The following is a 21880-nucleotide window of genomic DNA, read 5'->3' as shown; positions in this document are numbered from 1 at the left end:
AAAAAATAAATAAAAATGTTAGATGATATAAATAATTGTCATACCTAAAAGTTGAAAACTTAAGTATCACTCTCGTCTTTTAATTGTCACCTTAGAAAATAAATTCTTTAAGTGTTACAATTTTGTTATTTCAGTACATTGATCGCGTGTGAGTTTCACAGCTTGCCAAATTCACGCATTGTTGCCCTTGAATGACACGTCGTACAATATTGGATAATATAAAATATGTACAAAATACATTTAGAAAAAGTATGACATACAAGATATTTCAATTTTCAAGCAAAATTGTAATATGTACAAGATATATTTTGTTAGGGTATCAGTGAAGTACAAGTCACTGCGACATTGTGATACACAAATGATATATTTTGCTAGGGTGACAATTAAAATATAAGTATGATAATTGAGTATAAGTATAAGGTACTGTTTTTTGCTATTTTCCCATATATATATATATATATTTTAATGAAATGTAGTGTATAGATTTTTGTCAATATAGGGTGTGTTTGTTTGGAGGTTTGGATTGGGATTTGAATAGTAAAAATTTTGAATTTGAATAGTTATATGATATGATATAAATAGGTATTGATGTGATGTTTTGAATATAAAAAATAAAAAATGGGTGTTTGATTTGATATTCTTAGGGGGAAAATTTTGGATGAATAGTAGGATTTTGACAAAATCCTACAAACGAACACACCCTATAGAGTATTTATAATTTATATTATACGAAATAAATTATGGTAATAATGATGATGTGATATAATAATAAAATATATTAAAAATATTCCTGTGTCTCATACGAATATACCGTTTGGGGTTTTATAGTATATTAAAAAATAATAATATTTTATTAATTAGTAGAAATATATAAGGTGACTTTGATATTTTTCTTCTTTGTATTTTATGTATATGTGTAATAATATATTTATAATTTAGGTAAAAATTAAGAGTATTTTGTTAATAGTATGTGATTGTTTTTATAATAATAAGAAATAATTACTTTTTAGTGGGACAAATGAAAGTGATATAAAATAATATTTTTAATTGGGACGAAATAAATACGTGAATAATTAGTATAATAATAAAATTAATGAAAATAAAAGTGATGACATGAATGATATAATGTGATGTAACAAATGTAGTGTGCTCAAAGCTATCTAATACAATAATAAAATATAATGTAATAAATTTTAACAATACAAAAGTTGAAAAATTGATCAGTATAATGACAAACAAGAATTGTGATATTATCTAACAAGACATTCAATAAAGTTTAAAAAGACAAAAATAATAATAATAATAATAAAATAAAATAATCACTACTACATAGAACATAAGTATTGGGATGTAATATAATAATTCAATCAATATAAACTTTAACAAGATAAAAATTAAAATAATTGATCATTACCACAATGATACATATATTATGATGTGATTTGGCAATGCATTCAATAAAATTTAAAAAGAAAAAATATGAAAAGATTGAACACTAATAAAATAACATACATTAATATGGTTCAACAATAAAAGTGTGTCCAATACATGATATATATATATGAATAATATATAACTTATAGAAGGTGGCGTTATTTATTTATTTTTATAAAAATATGCTTGCACGCTACAAATGAAAATACATTATCTTTTCAAATAATTTTATTTATTTTTTTAAGTAACATTATTTTTGGTACTCAACATTCTATTTTTAAGTTTCAACCATCAATTCAAACTCTCAAAAATTTTTAAATTCACAAAAAAAAAAAAAAATAAAATTCATTTTAAAATTTTATGAACATATTTGGAAATAAAAAATACTTCACAACTCTACTATTTCTCAAAATTTCAAACTCCTATTCCGAATCTTTACTATTCATCATGTTCTATAAAATATAAAATACTTTTTCAAAAAAAAAAATGACATAATATATAGGAAGAGCAAAAATAGAAAATTTGATATAATATGTGGAACGGAGGGAGTATTTTAATTAAGATATACTATGACAAAAACAAAATATCTCCCCATCATCTTTGGATGTGAATATCTCATATTATTTAATATATGTATATATATTATATCTTATAAATTGAGATTATTAGGTATGTTTCTTTTAATTAATTTGAAAAAATTTTAATTTAAATTTTATATTAAAATAATATATAATGAGATATTTTGTACGAATTGATTTTTTTTTTTTTTTTCGAAAAACAACCAGTTAATTAAACAAACCTGCCACTTAAAAACTCAATTTTACCCGTTCATCTTCTTCAGTTTTCTATCAAACCTTTTCAAATCTATTTCAATCTCCAAAAAAAAAAAAACCAACCCCACAATATTACCCTCTCATCTTTCTTTTGCCTTCGATAAATGATTGGTCAGTTCGCCGTCCACCGGTCAAGCTCCGGCCGCTGCGCCATTTTCCTTCCGTGGAAACAATGTCCGTTTGGCGTACACGGTAAATGGGCCGAACTCGAGGCCGGGGCGTTTGAGAAATATGCGCCATGGTGTTAGAAGGGTCGGCGCCAATAACAATCAACGCCGCTGCCACCTGCTTCTCCATATCCACCACCATCAAACCGTCACCACCACCTTCTGGCTCCTGCTACCCACCACTATCGTCATCGCTGCCTTCTCAACTCCAACTTCCATAGCCATAATCAAAGCCTTAACCGTCACTGTTTTGTCTTTTAAACCAGTCAGCCCCTGTCCAACATCTTCTTTGCTTGACTATTTTTTCCTTTACAGGTAATCTAGGCCGCATTTCTTTGGCATAATGGACCTTCATAAAACAAGATTATATTTTAGATGTAGTGTCAACAAGTTTTAGGCGTTTGTAAACAAAACTTCAGATACAAGATGTAGTGGAAGAGTGTAATAGGGTCCAGATGATCTTATTATATTCATATTTTACTCTGATTACGATCAATCTGGCCTGCTTGTTTAGTCTTTTGTAACATGTAGATTTTTTTTTCTAAACTATACTGCATAGTAAACAAATTGCTTCATTCTTTGCCAATTTTTATAGATTGTTAATGTAAGTAGAGATTGAATAACTTAGCTCAATTTGTGTTTATAACAACTACATCTTTTTGGTTATTGCATTATTGTTGTGGAGTAAATTTATGCTTTTTTTGTTTGAATCATCAGTCCTATATATTTTGCCTACAATGCAATTTTCTTGAGGTCTTATTTATTATTTTCATCTTAAATGGTATTGCTATTGTGTGTATTTACCTATGCCTACCAATCAAAATTTTTATGTTGACCTGATTGAAGTTTTGAAAAACAAACATGCTTTTGGGGCATATAAGAGCTTGTTATGTTAAACTATGATTGATATTAACATTATTGATATTACAAGCAATATTTAATATATGTGGATGCTTAATTATCTTTATCATTTCCAGGTATTTGATCACAAAGCTAGCAAATGGAAGTTTCTTTGAAGGCCTTGTCAGGGCTTGAATACATATGCAACCACTTCAACCGCTAGGATGCCACATGATTCTCATCTATACATGGATATACAAGTTTATTACAATATGCGGGCTGTAAATTGAATTTTTCCTTTTAACTACCAAAAATTTGGAGTTATGGCAGGTAATAAATGCATTTCTATTTTGTATTTCAGCTACTACTTAATAACTTTTAAAACCCCTTGTAAATAATCTAGAGTGACAATTTTTAGTACTTGTAGTTTCTTCTTTGCTTTGATTGTACTCTGATATTGGTTGAATGATTTGCCATAGAAGTAAACATGATGGTACTACCACCCGTTCTTGGAAACCGTCACCCATTTGTTTTTTGTTTTTTCAATTTTTTGTCAAGCTTCTAGGAAGTTTCTTAAACATGTACTAATTGCATTTAATGGAGAGAATAAAATTTTTGCCCTCTAAACCAAATAGGGATATGTTCTTATCAATGAATATAATCCTCTTGACACTTCCATGATCATTATGAAGATGGGTAATGAGTTTGTTGGCTTTGAAAGGTAAATATTCAGAACAGATTAAAGTCACCTTGTCAAGCACAAGTAAACCTCCTGCGTCTTTGTTATCCATGCCAACACCGGTATTCTTATCTCATCCATATGTCTCGTCTTTCTTGTAAAATGCTTGCAGGACAACAATATAGCGAATATCTAATTTCTTAGATAATTTGTTCAGGCTATTTGTTATACTAATATTTTCCCTCTATTTTTATGTTGCATTGGAAAACACAGATACAACACTGGCCCATCTACATTCTTGAATAGATTTGACTGATCAGTGACCATCCTGTACCACCATCTCTTACGTAGACTGATGGATGGGGGGATATGGGTAATTAAATTCATGGAGAGTTGGATAGTGACAAAGATGGTTGGGATGACATGGAGCCACTAGAGAAAACAACACCACTTACTGCTCTTGCAAATATTTGAGCATCTCAAAAGCAACCTGTCTCAATTCCAAAACCACAAGGTAACATTGACATTGATTCAACAGTATCACCAGTTCCTAAATTTTTCATGATTTCCTCTAATATCCAAAATAATTGGTTCTTGTTTCAAATACCTTATCGATGAACACACCAAGGAAAAATAATTATGATGATGATGATGATGATTTATTTTGTGTATTTTCAGATCATTTTTTAGAAATCTATATAAAGACCCTCGAGTGCAAAATCCAGCCAAAAAGTCGATGATAATGATGATCCCTGGGGCACAAATGTTGCTCTTTTTATGAACTCTTCATCTAAGTTTGAATCTAAAATCTAATGGCTCAGTAGTTGACGATCTCTGAGCTGCCATTGTAGTTTGTTCCACCGACAATTGGGCACAGGCCTATGTTGGTTGAACGAGGCCGGGGAACCAAATCTGCTGCCCCAAGATTAGGTACTCAAAGGATAGACAAAACATCATAAGATAAGAAACTCAATACGTAGTTGCAGTGAATGTAACTCTCTCTCTGTCTCTTTCCTCGTATCATTAATTATTCAAGAGTTGTGTTGAAATAGTTTTGTGCTTCTTGATTATTTTGTGTATTAAGTGTTCTCTTACTAGATATATATATTTAATATCAGTAATTCTTTTGTATTTGAAGGGAAGAAGAGCAAGAAAGAGTTGTAATTTTGCAACATCTTATACTTTCTATATGTTGATTTCTATTTCAAGAATTATAAGAAATTTTTCAAAATGAGTTTATTTATGGTTTGTTTAGTGTTGTATATATATATATGCTAAAGTTTTTGAGCCTTTTAGCATAACTGGATTGGAGCCAAGAGTACCTCATTCAGAAATAAAGAAAGCGTATCAAGAAGCTTTCTATTTTATATTACCTTGATAAAAATTCACACCCAGGTTGAAAGTGTTTATTGACTGAAATGTGAATTATGTTCCTAAAAAACTTTCATAATTATATTCCTTCAATGCATTTTTGCATGTGTAGGGTCCACTTGTAGTCGCACACTGGTATTTTAATTTTAATCAGATTACCTTATCCACACACACTTGCTCTGAAGGTGTACTCACGGTATTTGTTAATTATTATGCATGAATCCATTTAATTTCTTGGAACTATCCTGCTGCTACTTGAAACAATGCGGAACGAAAACCTCCACTCATTTTAGAATGTTTCTGAAATGGTTTTGCTTTCATCTCTTATGTCTCTCATGTTTTATAATATTGCAGCAAGGTCATGGAAGTTTTCATCAGGGCTGCAGAATATATGGAAATTCCTGTTCACTGAACTGATGAAGAATCTCTTTATAAAATATATGTGTTTGTTAGGAGTGAGCTCAATTTGAATCTTTGAAATATTAAACAAGAACAACCTAAATCCTGGAAACAGCACACTCCCTTAGTGAAGGTGACAGTCTGAACTACAATTCTGACTGCTTCAATGTACTTTGTTGTTGATCATATATGTGTTTTCTTGCAGTCTGAATTGTTGATGCAAGCACATCTGCAATAACACCTTGCCTTCTTTAAGAACTAATGAAGGTACTCATGAATGATTTTATTTCCCTCATTATGAATAGAACATTACTATAAATAGTAAACACTATTTTTATGTATAATGCATGTTCTACAATAACACACTATCTGGATGTAAAAATAAAAAATGATAAGTGAATAAATAACACACTATATGGATGGTTTCCTTAAAGATTTTTATGCAGTATTTAACTATGTTTTTAATTCACTTTAATGTTTAACTCATTTTTTGGCAACTTTGAAAACAAAATTAAAAATAATAAAACATAGTTTCCACATCTCTGCGCAAATGTCCACTTATTTCTTTGTTTTATTATAATAAAACTAGCATCTTCATTTGTGTTCCCTGAACTTACTGTCCTGAACATATATTCTTTGTTTATTTTAAACTATAAATAGAGTGATTTGTCAAACTGTTCATTTCTTAAGCATATTGTACATTTTGATGTGTTTGGTTGTGTGATTGATAATGTTGAGGTTTTCTTTACATGCTGATGGCCATTATTATCTCGCACCCAACAAGGATATGGATTGTTGAGACCTACAATTTGAAGTTATTGAGCTGTCCTAGAGTAGTATTCAAGTATCGTGGGATGTGACTACCAGTCTAAGGCCTTAAAAAACTTAAGTCGTTTGGAATCAATTAGAACAAACGCAAGAGGTTTCATTGGGTGAACATCATTCTACAAAACTCAATGATGTTTTGAAATGTGATTTGTTACCATGTGGTGAAAAAGTATTTCTTACATAAGAAGTTTTAATCTTGGAGTTCTAGCACCTCATTTTTTTTTGTATTTTTCTTTTTAAAAAAAAGAAAAAGAAAAAACAAATGAATTAGAGAAAAATGGTCTTTCATTTAATAGTGGTGTGGTTAAATTATAATAAATATTGTTATATTGTCCTGTTAGAAGCTAAATCATTGCAAAAATGCACAAGCAACAACGTTTGGCTATAATATTATTTTTCCATATTTTGTGAGACAAAGTGAAAATGATAATGTTTCTTTTGTGTATTATAGATTAAAAGTGGTGTTGGTCTTGATGTTGGTTGTCCCCCTCAGTTTTAGAAAAGTAACATGGGTATCCAATGAAAGTTATGGTCCATGGTCCATTCCTCATGCTATCACATTTCAGCGAGTCCATTATTAAAAAGATTGTGAAAAAGATTATCATCTCCCCTTACTCATATAAATTTGCACATTTGCAACTTCTAGTTTAATTATCTTCACTTCGTTCACCAATGCTTACATTGGATTCGGTTTAACATGTATAATGACATTATTTTTTTTTTATTATTATCTGGTGTTCTCAGCTTATCATTTCTTTGACCATACATGTTCCATTGTCTAGATAACTATTTAATTATTTGTTAATTTTATGTATTATTGCGGGTACATAAAGTGCACTCATTTCAAAATATTCACGAAATGAACTCACCACTGCACGCTGATCTCTTGACTCAAGTTGTTGGATTTTCAGATGATGAAGTCGGAGACGTTGAGATAGTTCTTTCGATGATACCTTCCATAACCCTCAATATAACATTTGAGACCGAAGGTGGAGAGGAAATTCATGGAAAAAATCGCCCAATCCTTTTGAGGAGGTCATTATTGGACATGGGTCCAAAAACACCTGAACGTAAAGGATGTTCGAAGAAAAAAACACACAAATGACCCTCAGTCTATGAAGACCATCCAACAGCAATGGAGCCGTGAATTCGGCCAGAAGTAATGGAGCCTCAGTCTGTGGAGGCCGCCCAACAACAACGGACCTATGGAACTACCCAGCAGCAATGGAGCCCCAAGGCTTACTGCCACCATGAAGCCAAAGTCTGTTGCCTTTACAAATATCGAAAGCAACAGTCTACATTGGACTATGGTGCCTCCACAAAGCAAAAGATTATTGCCTCTACAGGATCGAAAGCAATAGCCTCCACAGACCCTAAGACAACAACCTCAATTGGCTTTAGGTTAATGGTTCCATACTGATCGTCAATGGAAGATCCACACACCTTAATGTTTCATTCAAAGGATTCCCTGGAGACATACCGACAGAAGAAAGAATTGAAGACTCCATACAACTCGAAATTGTTGGAGATAAAACCCCGCAGACCGGCTAAGTTATAATAGCGGCAGTTCGGATGGAGCTGTGGACCGGTTCAAGTGCAATGGAGACGGTTCAAATTGAGTCCAACGGTTGAGAATTGAGAGGGGAAGTAGTCAGGCAGTTGGAATGAGTGGAAAAAATAATTGTAACCACATCTTCAGTAGATGGGGCAGTTACTTGATCTTAGGATTAAATTTAGTAAAACACACAGCACATACGACAATAATACACATCTCTTCTACAACTCTTCATCATTTTATTAGTTTATCTATAGATTTTAGGAGATTATCCAATTATGTTCTAATTCAAATTATCTTTTGTTAATTTTTTGGTAATTTATGTTTCCAGCATGCATTTATCTGGTTTCGGTAGATTTATCCGAGTTTTAGTAGATTTTAATTAACTTCATCGAAATCGGTCATTTAGGCTCGAAGCCGTGCAGGCTCCACCAAAAGAGCCTCTCCCAATCAGACATCGGACAAGCTCTTTGAAGTACTTCCGAAACTCACACCGACAACAGTCTTGGAGTATCCAAATTTTAGGCTCCAACAATATCATGTCACTGTATTTTTTAAACCAAAATCCAAAAAAAAAAAAAAAAATCAATATCAAATAAACACTAAACATCAAAATATTTTTTACACCAAAATCATTAAAAAAAAAAATCAATTTGAAATAAATATGTTTTAAAGCAGAGTCTTTACTTATTGGTTATTATTCATATCTCCATATTTTTGTTATGTTTATTTTGATAAAAAAAAAGTTTAGAGGGTATAATTTTAAATAAAATGAAAAAAATCATGTATAAATTAATGATATTTTAAGTTAAAAATAAAAGCAAAAATTTTGAACTATATTTTCAATCTGATTTTAGTTGTAGTTACAATGAAACTTGACTAGGATTTAAAAATATATAGTTATAACTTATATATATATATGTATGTATTTTTTTAAATATAAAAAGTTAAAGCTAATTAAATAACAGTATTACTAATATATTTCATTACTTATTCATTTTTGTATTCAAATTTGGTTAGCAAGGTGAGTAGTCACATCTAAGTTCATTTTGTTCTGAATTGAGTTTCAAAATTTGATTGTTGGCCTAGAAATCAATCTTGGTTTTAAGAGTCAATTGAAACTGATTACATCGAAATAAAACTATAATGGAAAAAATATAAATAAAATCAGTAAAAATAAATTGCAAGAATTGTTCTATGGATTGATATTATTGTCCATGTAAAACGTCAAGTACCTCCACTTTGCATAGAGTTGTTAATGGGGCGAATTGGACCAAATTTTAAATACTCCCAACGTCCCATCGAAAGGTTATCATTTTCTATTTTCGTCCGTTCCAAAAAAAAGTTACAATTTCATAATTTAGTAATTGTACTATCTACTTCCCATAATAAATACCCTTTCAACTTACAATTTTATTATACAAATGTCATTACTTTTATATTACACCATACTAATAGGGATATTTTTGTCTTTTTACTACAATCCAATATAATACTAATATTAAAAAATCTACGTTCAAAAAACAAACGTCACCCTTCCAACGGGATGGAGGGAGTATTTGTATTCGTTCGTTAACGTTTGAATACTAAAAAAATTTTACGAATTAAACTTGAATGCTTAACAAATGAATATGAGCAGTGACAAAACTAGCATCTAAATTCTGGGGGGCAAACTGTTATAATTTATTTAATATTTAGCTAATAAATTTAAATTAATAATAATGATAGCTTTATATATGAATTTAGATAGTTTTAGGGGGCAAATTGTATATAAATAAATAAAAATTAATATTTTTAATACTAAAAAAGTCATAAAAAGTTTGGCTTGGCGGGTCAATTGACTCCCCAAGCCCTAGTGTAGTTCCGCCCCTGAATATAAGTCTTATTTGCGAACATTCGCGAAAAAAGCTCAGACTCGTTCATTAACAAAACAAATCTATTTATTTTGTTCGATTCGATTCGTGTACGTTCACAAACAAGCTTAAATCAAATTGAACCAAGCCGAATCAAACCAAATTCACGAACAGCTTGATTCGTTTATCGGCTCTTAACTGTGCAACCAGTCCATCGGCCATCTTTCTTGCATTTTTCCTTTCCACATTATCTTGTGTGAATACTCCGTAAACATTATTCATTGCAAATTTCATAATCAATTCTATAAATTCCCCTCAACTTGTTAAACTCCATGGATGAATAATCATTTTGGGCTATTATTTAAATTTCTTGGATTTGGCATTCTCTGGTTTGCATGTCGTTATACCACATAAGTCCTTTTGTACCATCGACCGAGCTTGGGCCGGAAAATCGATCTACATTGAGTAGAGAAAATTTGGCCATTTGAAGTTGTCTCACACTGACAAAATCATGTTGGATCAAACTATATTGATTTTGCCCGATCATTTTGGGCTGGTCATGATCGGTCCATTTTTATAGTTGAAATTTTGTGCAACTTGTAAAACTTATTTGAATGGTAAAGAAGAAAAAGAAAAAGAAAAAGAATTAAGAGAATAAGAGGATGGAAGAAGGAAGAGAGAAAAAAATAAAGAAAGAAGAAGAAATGAAAAAAAGAAGGAAGAAGAAGGAAGAAGATGGCGGGGGGATGGGGTGGCGGCAGCCACACAACAAAAAAATTGATTGTAAATTTTTTAATACTCTCTCCATCCCATAAATATAGTTTTAATTGAGATATACACGAGATTTAAGAAATATTGATATTATATTAGTAGTTGATAAAAAATATGGATAAAAAGACTTTTTTGTCCTTGCGAGTATATTAATGTAAAAAATAGTGGCAATTGTGTAATAAAAATGAAAAAGTAAGGGTAATTTTATGGTGATATGATTATTTATGAAAATAAGACTATTGTTTTGAGACGGAAAAAAATGGTAAATAAGATTATTGTATTGGGCCGGAGAGAGTAATATATTTATAATAATTAATATGTGCTATTCCTTTCGTCCATTAAGATTAGTCAACTTGGGTCCGATATAGAAATTAAGAAAATAAATATTTTATTGAAAAATAATATGTAGTTGGGGTGTTTTTGAAAATTTAGTTAAAAATTAAAATAAATAAAAGAGAGATAAGGTAATAAACTTAGTTGTATTTGTTGTAAATAAGTATCGAATGAAATATCATAATTAAGTGTTGAATGGAAGGTCATAATTAAATGTTAATTTGTTAATTTTTCCAAATTAAAAATGAGATCAATTTAACAGATAGACTAAAAAATAATGAAAATAAATATTATGGACGGAGAGAATATTAATTATATTATGAATAAAAAAGTCAAAATTGTTAATCAATATATATTTCCTATTAAATCAATACACGTGAAATTCTTAAACATCAAACAAAACCTACTGATCAAATTTTCAAATTTATTTTAGAATTCAAATCAAATCTAAATGTTTTGAATAAAAATGCGTACCAATGCTTAAAATAATAATAATAAAAAAAATCTATTAGTTATAAGATTTATTTGTTTTTTATTTCAATCAACTAATTATTATTTTTTTTAATAAAATATCATATTAAAATAATATTTAAATTAAATTTCAAATCAAAATTAGACAAAATATTTTTTTGAAAAAAAGCAACACGACGCAAGAATTTCATCTCTACATTAATGGGTGTGTTTGTTTGGGGGTTTGGATTTTGAGTTGGGATTTGAACAGTAAAAATTTTAAATTTGAATAGTTGTATGATGTGATATAAATAGGTGTTGATTTGATGTTTTGAATGTAAAATTGATTTTTAGTATAATATAAAAAATGAAAAATAGATGTTTGATTTGATGTTTTCGGGGGAAAAAAATTGGATGAATAGGATAAATCCAATCCAATTCCCCAAACAAACTCCATTCCATTGTCATACTTAAGTTAGATGCAAGTTTTTTAAAATTCAATAGTAAATTGGAAGAGACTTTGAATTATTCTATACATTGTATAGTTCAATTAAAACATCCACATCCATCTAAGCCACATCCCTAGATAAATTTATCTCATTTTATACTTAGAAACTCATTTACAAAAATTTTGATTTCTTTATATATATATATATATATATATAATTAAATTATTTATTTTTGAAAATAATTAACATATACTCTATATGTCACAAAATAATTAACACCATTGATTTGTGACACGATATTTAAAATAATGAAATTTAGATAATTAATAATTATAAATTATGATATAATATTATTATTTTTTATGCGAGTGGTATTATATGCGGTTTTAAAATAAGAATTAGCGTATATGATTAAAAAAATTATAATATGCATTTAAATATTTTAAAAGTCACATCTCAACAAAATTTATGCAATATGAATATTTTTTTTTATAGAGATAAAATTTTATATAATGCAAATAAAGAAATAACTATATTTATTTATAATTTACATAAACTAATTTTATAAAAGATGAAATTTTTTAACTATAAATAAAAATATTTATTTATTAAAGAAAGAAATATTAATAAAAGTGTTTTGAATGAGTCCTATATGTATATAAATAATGTATGATATATGTTATGAAGTTAATTAAATTAATTTTTTTTTGTTAATTATGTTTTGAATAGTAATTTTTACCAATATAGCAAGATGCCAAGTAAAGTGGGATGTACAAAAATGAAAAAGAGGTCTATTATGTTAGAATGGAGAGGGTATACCACATTCTTTAGAATAATATTATTTTTATTAAATATTCGCTGAGACGGTTATACCATATTCGCCCTAATTGTTTAAGTTTATACAACCTTTTCAGTTTGATGGAATATAATTCATTTGGATTTGATTTGTATGCTTCAAACAAATTGAATTCCTTATAAACTTTCATATAAGTATTAGTATCCAGTGAGCCATAAAGATATGCAATAACTACATCTAAAAGACGCATGTCGAGTTTTTCTCACTATTAGGGTGACAAGATGTCTAAATGTTATTCCATCAACAACGGAAAAATATGTTTCATCGAAATTTACTTTAGATTTTTGCGAGAATCTCTCAGCTATAAGACGAGTTTTATATCTCACAATTTTATTAAGCTAATTTTTTTTGTACAAACACCTATTTGCATTCTACCAATTTTATATAACATCTGGTGTTTGAAAAATTAGTCTAAAGACTTCTCTTTTTTAATGAGTCAAACTCTAATTGAATCGCATTTTTCCATATTGATTAGTCATTTCTTTGCCGACATTCATAAATCGATTTTGGCTATGAATTTCCATTTTCTTCCATTATATCAAGTGTTAAATTGTATGTGAAAGCATGATTAATTATTGTCTCTTTACGGTTCCAACATTTTTTTTAAAGTAATGTAGTTGATTGAGTTTTCAATAATCTCACCATATTCTTCAAGATTATGCTCTTCTGGAGCAATTATTTTAGGATTGAACTGTTCATTACATTGAGGTTTATCAATTTCAATCCTGATTTTTTTTTTTTTATGATTATCATCATTTATTATTATTTTCTTTCAAGGATATATGCTTTAGGAACCAAGTAGTCTACCACGTTTTAAACATTTCGCTGATTTAGTAGCACTTGCAATATATCCATCAAGGAAAATTATTTTAGCTGGAGCATTAACAACATTGATATAAGATCTAGTAACTTTACTTGAGTTATTGAATATATCCGGTAATTAATTTGTAATATTTTGCAAGTTTATAATACATTAAACTTTTAGTTCACACTGTTTTGTACGAGAATCACCAAAATTCAATAGTATTTTCCAATTAATATCCATTTTCGGTTCATTTTTATCTCTCCGTAATGTCATAAAATATGATTAGTTAAAATGACAATTTGAAAATCTTGTAGTGAATAAATCACTTATCATTTGGTTTAAGATATTTTATAATTGATGGCGAATCATATCCGACATAAATGTTTAATCTATGTTGAGAATTCATTTTTGTACGTTTGGAGAGATGAAATAGGAACATAAACAACACAGTCAAATATAAGCAGATAAGAAATTTTTGATTCGTGACCAAATACTAAATTTATAGGGGAATAGCTATGATAGTTTGTTGGCCTTATTCTTATGAGTAATCCTATACGTAAAATTGCATGTCCTCAAGAATAAACGGGAAACATAGATCTCATCAATAATGGTATAAAAACCAATTACAATCTTTTAATTCCATCAAGCTATTTTTTTATGAATATGCGCAATTGGGTGCTCTATATTAATTTCAATTGACATGTAATAATCATCAAATGCATTCGATGACTGTTCGCCATTATTATCCAGACGTGTGCTCTTAATTAGAGTATCAGAGAATTGTGTCGAAATTTAATAATTTAGGCAAAAAATCTCTTAAATATCATATTATGAGTAAATAATAAACAATCATATCAATAAACACTATAAAATATTATAATGACCATGTGGTGGGTCTATTGGTCTATATATATCCCCGTGCATTCTTTCTAGAAATATATGTGATCCAAAACCTACTTTAGCTGGCGATTACCTGATTCTCAATTTTTTGTAAGTGCAGGCAACACATGTGAACTCATTTCAGTTTAAAACTTTATGATGTTTTAATGAATAGTCATGCAAATTCTTAATTATCCACTTCATTATTATATTGTCGTGATTCAAAAAGCGATCATGAAGATGTCTTGTGTCGTAATACAGAAGATCATCATCGAGATCGTCATCCTTATCGATGTGATTAGTCTCGATCTCTTTCCCCTTTATTTAAAGTGAGGCTTGACAGAGATCAATTAAGAGTTTGGATGTTTTTCCGGTATTGGCCTAATAGTCTTCAATGCTACATTAATGACATAATGCTAATTTGTCTCATTCCCTATTTAGCCTTTTCGGCTACATCCCTGTATTAAAGTTTACTCTATTTCTTGTTAATGTCAAAATTGCAGCAATCATAAGTGGTATATTAACCGCGCTGACTTTTATGACCGCGACTGATCAAAGAGTTTTGGAAGATATAAAAATATTTTTAAGATACAAAAAAATGATATATGTATAAAATGAAAATAGTGATGTGTGTGTTCGTGTAATAACTCCAAAAACTTTGTCAAAAATAAAAAGATTTCTTTAACTGGTGAGTGTCCGGGCCGAATTCAGGGAATATGCGAATATCTAACTAAAAGTGCAATGAGTTAATACAATCAAAAGGCTGAAAAGAAAAATTACGGAATTTAAATCTAACTAAAAAATAATAAAATATACGTATCTCGAAGAGAATGGAACGGGGTGTTTGTGTGTGACTTTTGCATTCCTCGATGGCTAGTTTTTCATGGATGAAATGAGTGGATGACGATGGTGTACTAGCGGATAATATATAATTGCGGGACGATTTGGATGAAGGAATGTGATCGCATTTGCTCGCTTAAGCCCGATTATCGACTTAGTTGGTCCTTGACCTTAGGGGATTTACAACGAGGCTTCATCGACACCCGACGAAGAATATTATTTGAAAGAAAAGCCACTATCACCGGATATTTTTGTGACCCAATAAGCAAGCACCTATACTCAATGAATTATTCTTTTAACCGTTTCACTAGTGGCTCTACTCCTCTGATACCTCTCTTTAATTGGGGTTAAATTCAGCTCACAACTAATCAGGTAGACAAGGTTCTCGCGTACTTAGCTGCTACAAACCACCTAATCTCTATTAATGAATACGACGCGATCATAGGCATGGATAGTTAACCCATTTGACGCACTTCCACAACCGTGTCGAAATCTAGCTTGAACAATTCAAATCAAACATGGAATTTTTGGGTGAAGGTGGGATGGAGAAATATGATAGGAATTTTATTAGCTAAAATAGTATGCAGAATTAAAAGAAAATTGGGAGAAAATCAATTTTCTCATGAATCGAAACTGAAAATATCATATTATTAAGCTAGAAAAAAATATATGAGAAAATAAATGGAGAAAATGGAGTGTGTGGAGTGATAAGTAGTTTGTATGGTTATGTATATAATATACAATGAGAGATGATATATATAGGGGAAGAAATCTTCTAGAAGCTTGGCGGTTACAACCGCCCATAAATAACTACCTCTAAAAATAGTTACTAATAACTACTACTTATAACTTACTAATAACTACCTTTCTTCTAGAATGTTCTAGAATAAAAATACACAAAACAACAAAAATTGGATAAATAATGGAGCTGGGAGAAAAATGGAGTAAATGCAGAGTGGCCGGAGTAAATGCAAGAGCTGGGGGAGTCTGGCAAATTTAATGCAGCCGCCACTGACCAGAGTAAATGTTCGCTGACCAGCGACATTAAATGCATCGCGTCGCTGAAACTGAGGCAAAATAAATAGCCGTTGTTGGAATTCTGTGCAGCTTCGTGAAGGGAATTCCACTATGCTCATGGATTTCCGCACAATTGCCGTTTGAAATTTCGTGCAGATTTATTGCAGCCGCCGCTTCGCTCACCTCCATGCAGGGAATTCCTCTCCGCTCATGGATTTCGCGCAGCCACCGATCTCTTTTCGCGCGTAGCATTGGTTGTTGACTTTTGTTGATTTTCGCACCAACGGCTCTTTTTCGCTCCTGAAGACGTTTTTTTCACTTTTTTAGGCCAAATTTGAACTCCTAGACAATTTTCAAAAATTATTTTACCTACATAAATAATAAACACTTTATAAATATTTATTTAAATAAATAATATTTTCTCCGTCCCAAACACCCTGCAACATTTCCTTTTTTATTTGTCCCAAACTCACTGCAATATTTTCAAATTTAGAAATAATTAATAATATTTATATACATATATTAATATACACTTCACTTTATCTCATCACATCACTCAAATAAAAAAAACAAATAATCATTTCTCTCTCCAATCACATCACTTAATATCCAAATTATCTCAAATTATCATACTTAATACTCTCCACCTAAATTTCCGTGCCAAACACAAATGTTGCACAGTGTTTGGGACGGAGGGAGTACTACACTTATTAAACAATATTAATTTAGCCAAATTTATACTTAAATAACACGTAAATAATGACTAAAAATATAATCCAAGTAACACATCAATTAATTTAATTTATACACTATAATAAATATAAAATATTACACACAATATGAAATAAACATAATTATTAGGATAAATTAACATAAATTATACCAAATCTCGACATAAATAAATAATTAAATGTATAAAATATGCTATAAAATATAGAAAAATCAAGAGTTATCAAACTCCTCACATTTAATCTTTATTTATCCTCGAATATCGTAAAATTAATTCAAGTACTTTTCAAATAATGACTCAATATTGTCAGGAAAATCATCGGTGGTGCCGATTAAACTTCCCTCATCACACTTGTTTTGCTGTTTGCCCTTGAACTACCTTGATTATGCTCGAGTGGGGCTGCAATCGAAACAAACATCATGTCAAAATAGCAATATTCATCATAGATGTAATCAATCAAAATATGATGCTATGAAACTCCTTCTTTGACATTATGAAAACATTGTGACTCGTGAAACTTCAAAATAACCTCTTCCTCACACTCATTGAAAAATAAGTGTGACTTCGCATTCGAATAATTATGAAATTTTCAGATTGTGCGTGCACAGCAGCATGTTTGCAGATTTTCATTAAATGCCCTGGCACCATTCTCCATTTAATCAAAATCTGAAAGTTTCTTGTCAGTAAGAGATGGTCTGGTGGTGCAGGGGTTGGATTTGTGACCTGACTCCTGTCGGGCCTAGTTTGGATTCGCGTAGAATGAACAATGTAAATTATTACTAATTTACTTATTATTTTTTTGTTTATATTTTGTATAAATATATAAAAGACAACAACAGAACAAAAGAAGCAGATAAGGTAAGCAGCGCGCAGTATTATTATTATTATTATTATTATTATTATTATTATTATTATTATATATGTTAATTATTAGCAATAGTTATTATTATGTATTTATTATTATTATATGATTATTCCTACTATTCTATATATATATATATATATATATGCATATATGTAGAAACTAAATAGGAATTTGAATAGAGCAGCGAGAGTATGGCGTTGCAATCGTTTTTTTTTTTTTTTTTTCTTTTTGAAATTTTCTGATTTTTCGCCAGAATGGAGAGCTGTGCAGGTTTGATCCTTGTTGATGGATATCAATTTTTCGAAAGCTGTAAAGCATACCGCCGATGGATTAGATGTTCAAAGTAAAATAAAATTGATGAAACATTACATTCATTGATATGAACTTCACATGATAGTCCAAATTATATAACTTGTACATCTTGATTCCATAGGGATACTCAATAAAAATACATCTTCTGGCTCTGAAATCAAACTTCTTGACACGGCTCAGTATCACCCGAACCCGAACTTAGACGGACCGATTGCAACCCGAACTCGGTCGAAGCTACTTGTTTGCTTAGAGGTTGTGATCCTTTGATCTTAATCAAAATGTGTGGTTTAGATTAGCTTGCCACTTAAGATGTGTGACTTAGATTAATTTGTCATTTAGTATATATAGCCTTGTTTATTTTTTTTATGAACACACAACTTAGATGAGAACATTTTTGTGAGAGGGTTTACCTAACTTTGAAGAGATTCCTTAGAGTTGGAGCGATTCCATCCGCCGAGATGGCAAATCGATTGTTTGAGCATCGGATGCAATTGCGTGACAGACGGAAGATGCATCGGCAGCCTCGGACAGTCCGTGGATTCTCGAAAGTGCTTGCTTGAGAGGAGTGATTATTTTTTTTGGAATTCGACTCATCCTATTTCTATTTCGATTTTCGATTTCGATTCGTCATTTGTAAGTTCCCGTATATATTAGATACTTGTCTTTCGAGTTTGATTCATGGAGATGATCCTAATCTATATCATAAATTGGTATCAGAGCGGTTGTTGATTTGACCATAAGATTTCGTAGCTATCTTGTTCACAACATGTTCGATAATATGTCTCTATGTCCTGTTTGATCAAATTTGTGTTAGAACATAGGTTTAGTTCATGTTATTTGGAGATAGTTCATAGTTTTTGGAAATAGCCATTTTGTTGTTTCAAAAATTCCCTCTCTAGTGGAAATGACAACTAGTTCCAATCCATTGTTATTTGCCAAACATAAGTTGTGTTGTTGAATTTGTCTCTCAAGAACAAAAGTAGTAGTGATTTTTGGCCGGCACTAACAACCTGTATACAGTGGGCACCGCTTCGCCGTGTTGTGATCTCAAAATCTTAAAAAAACACCTGGAAGACAATTTTTGGTCAGTCTGAAAATCTTGGGTCCAACATTCTGTTTTCTGTTTTGAGCAGTCGAATTGTTCGATTTACTGCTCTCAATTGGCTGGGAATTATTGAGTGATTCTTTTCTTTCCTGTTAGATAAATCCTTGAAGTTGATTTTAATTTTTTGAATCGTGAGATTTGGTTTTGTATAGCTCTCTGAAATAGCGTTTGAATTTGGTTATAGTGCACTGCGTCCTGTTTTTTAGGAGTGTGGCAAAAGTGCAATAAAAGGGCCAAGATGGTAATATAAATTAGAAAAAGGCGCACTCTAAACATTAAGTAAAAGCCTAGAGCATTAAAAAAAAATAAATTGAGCAACACACTTTCTCTTCTTGTTATAGTGCATTGTCGATCATTTGGATAATCATACTTGAGAGTCACTAAACCAGTTTTGAGGAAGTAGTTCTCTCCTTCTGTGGGGGTTCTTTTGAGTTAGGAGAGATTGTCATGATCAAATGATGTGCTAAGGATTTTGATTCTAGCTTGTTGCGTAATTATGGAATAAGAACTTGTGTCAAACTTTCTTTACATTCTGCGATTATAGTTTGGCGTCGAATCCTCTAGTTTGTTTCCTAGTTGATGCGTCTTGTTTTTGTTCGAAATTACTTCTCCTTGAGTATTGCATTTGAAGGAACTCCTACATACTGTTTGAGGTATTTTCAAAATGCTTCTTCTTTTTTGATTGTGGTTGTTTCCGATTTTCCTTTCTGAGAGTTGTGAGAGAGAGTGAGAGCACTTACCTTTCGATATACATATATATAGTTTGTCTTTGTTTGCAGGATGGCCACTTTCGAACAATTTAAGGAGTTGTTGGAAGTGAGTATGCAACAATTGGAGGCCAAAATGGAAAAAACTTTATCCATGCAACAAAGGACAACTTGGGATCATGTAGAGTACGCCGTGAATAAGAAAATTGAGGACCTCAATCACAGGTTGACATCTTTGGAGACGGCACGGACTGAGGTTCCTTCTGGAGTAGCTGATATTTGGGGTAGATATGATGCAGCTGAGGCTTCTCGTCATCGTGATGTGAGTCCTTCAATGAGGTCAGACGCACACAATAGTAGTAACTCAGAGCACTCATTCTATGAACGAGACCGAACTTATCATCGACGTGGTGAAGTGGATGAAGATCTTTCTACCATTACGATTACCCTTCCCACCTTTGGAGGATTAAGAGGGGCAGAGAAATTTTTGGATTGGACAACGAAGTGCGATATGGCATTTGACTGCCATAATTACTCGGATGGCAAGAAATTCCGAATGGCGATTTATGAGTTCAGGGATTATGCATTGACTTGGTGGGAGAAGGAAAGACGTTATAGAGAACGGCATTAACGAAATCCGATTGATACTTGGCCCCGATTGAAAGAAATCATGAGGAGGCATTTTATGCCACAAAGTTATGAACGAGATATGAATATCAAGTTGCAGTCCTTGGTGCAAGGTTTGAAATCGGTGGAGGAATATTTTAAGGAATTGGAGATTTTGATGATGCGACTGGATATTGATGAGAGCGAGTCATTGACAGAAGCTCGGTTCATTAAGGGTTTGAGGTGTGAGATAGCTGATACGGTTGAGCTGCACCATTTTCGTTCTCTTCCGGAAGTTGTGGATTTGACTATCAAACGCGAGGAGCAGCTCAAGAGACCAACCTCAACCAGATTGTCATCTTAAAGGAAGTTCCCAACCAGTTCTGTAGCTCCGGTTGTATCTTCTACCAGATCTAAGGGAATTGTTTTCGCTAAGCCTTTCGATAAAACTATGGATAAAGGCAAATATAAAATAATTGATAAGAAGGATGAGGCTGCGAAGTTGAAAATAAAGGATTTTGGACAGCAAAAAGAAAAGATTGTAACGTGCTATAAGTGTCATGGACAAGGGCACTATGCAGGTCAATGCCCCAATAAACGAACCGTTATGATTTTGGAGAATAGCGAATGAGGATATGTCGATGATGGTGAGGACGATGAGGTAGTAGAGGCTGAAGCAGAGGCTGAAAGTGATGATGATGTTGAAGAAGTGTGCGATGAGGATCCATTAAGTTTAGTAGTCATGTGTGCCTTGACCTCTTTACCGCGCGAAGATAAGGATGCGGAACAACGAGAAAATCTATTCCATTGTCATTGCAAAGTAGCAGGACATACTATATCCATGATAGTGGATTCGGGTAGTTGCACCAATGTTATTAGTTCCTATGTGGTCAAGAAGCTGAGTTTGAATACCACCCCTCACCCGAAACCATATAACCTACATTGGATGAGCGATGAATGAGCTGTCCGTGTCGATAGACGAGCGATTGTTACCTTCTCGCTTTGTGGTTTCAGTGATGATGTCTTTTGTGATGTGTATCCCATGACTGCATGCCACCTCATTTTGGGACGACCATGGCAATTTGATAAATGTGTTTTGTATGACGGATATAAGAATCAAATATCATTCACTAAAGGTCGCAAGAAGCTTAGCATTTCCGCCCTTCCACTCGAGACCGTCCGTCGTGATGCTGAAC

The 21880-nt window shown here is 31.4% G+C and overlaps 1 long non-coding RNA gene across 7 annotated transcripts; it reads left to right on the top strand.

Annotated features, from left to right (window-relative positions):
- Positions 1-2308: 2308 nt before the first annotated feature.
- LOC127262815 (uncharacterized) lies at positions 2309-8375 on the top strand. 7 transcript variants are annotated; one of them, XR_007841273.1, is made up of 8 exons: positions 2309-2749; positions 3412-3604; positions 3996-4075; positions 4227-4467; positions 4632-4883; positions 5679-5856; positions 5929-5990; positions 7463-8375. It is a non-coding gene; the product is annotated as an uncharacterized LOC127262815 (long non-coding RNA). The 7 variants fall into 7 exon arrangements; XR_007841274.1 differs by lacking the exon at positions 3996-4075; XR_007841272.1 differs by having other exon boundaries at positions 3996-4467.
- The last annotated feature ends 13505 nt before the right edge of the window (positions 8376-21880 follow it).

Source organism: Andrographis paniculata, unplaced genomic scaffold (genome assembly GCF_009805555.1).
Source record: "Andrographis paniculata isolate CXL003 unplaced genomic scaffold, ASM980555v1 Contig66END, whole genome shotgun sequence".
Taxonomy (NCBI): Eukaryota; Viridiplantae; Streptophyta; class Magnoliopsida; order Lamiales; family Acanthaceae; genus Andrographis; species Andrographis paniculata.
Note: the sequence above shows the minus strand (reverse complement) of the source record. Positions and strands in the feature narration are given on the sequence as shown.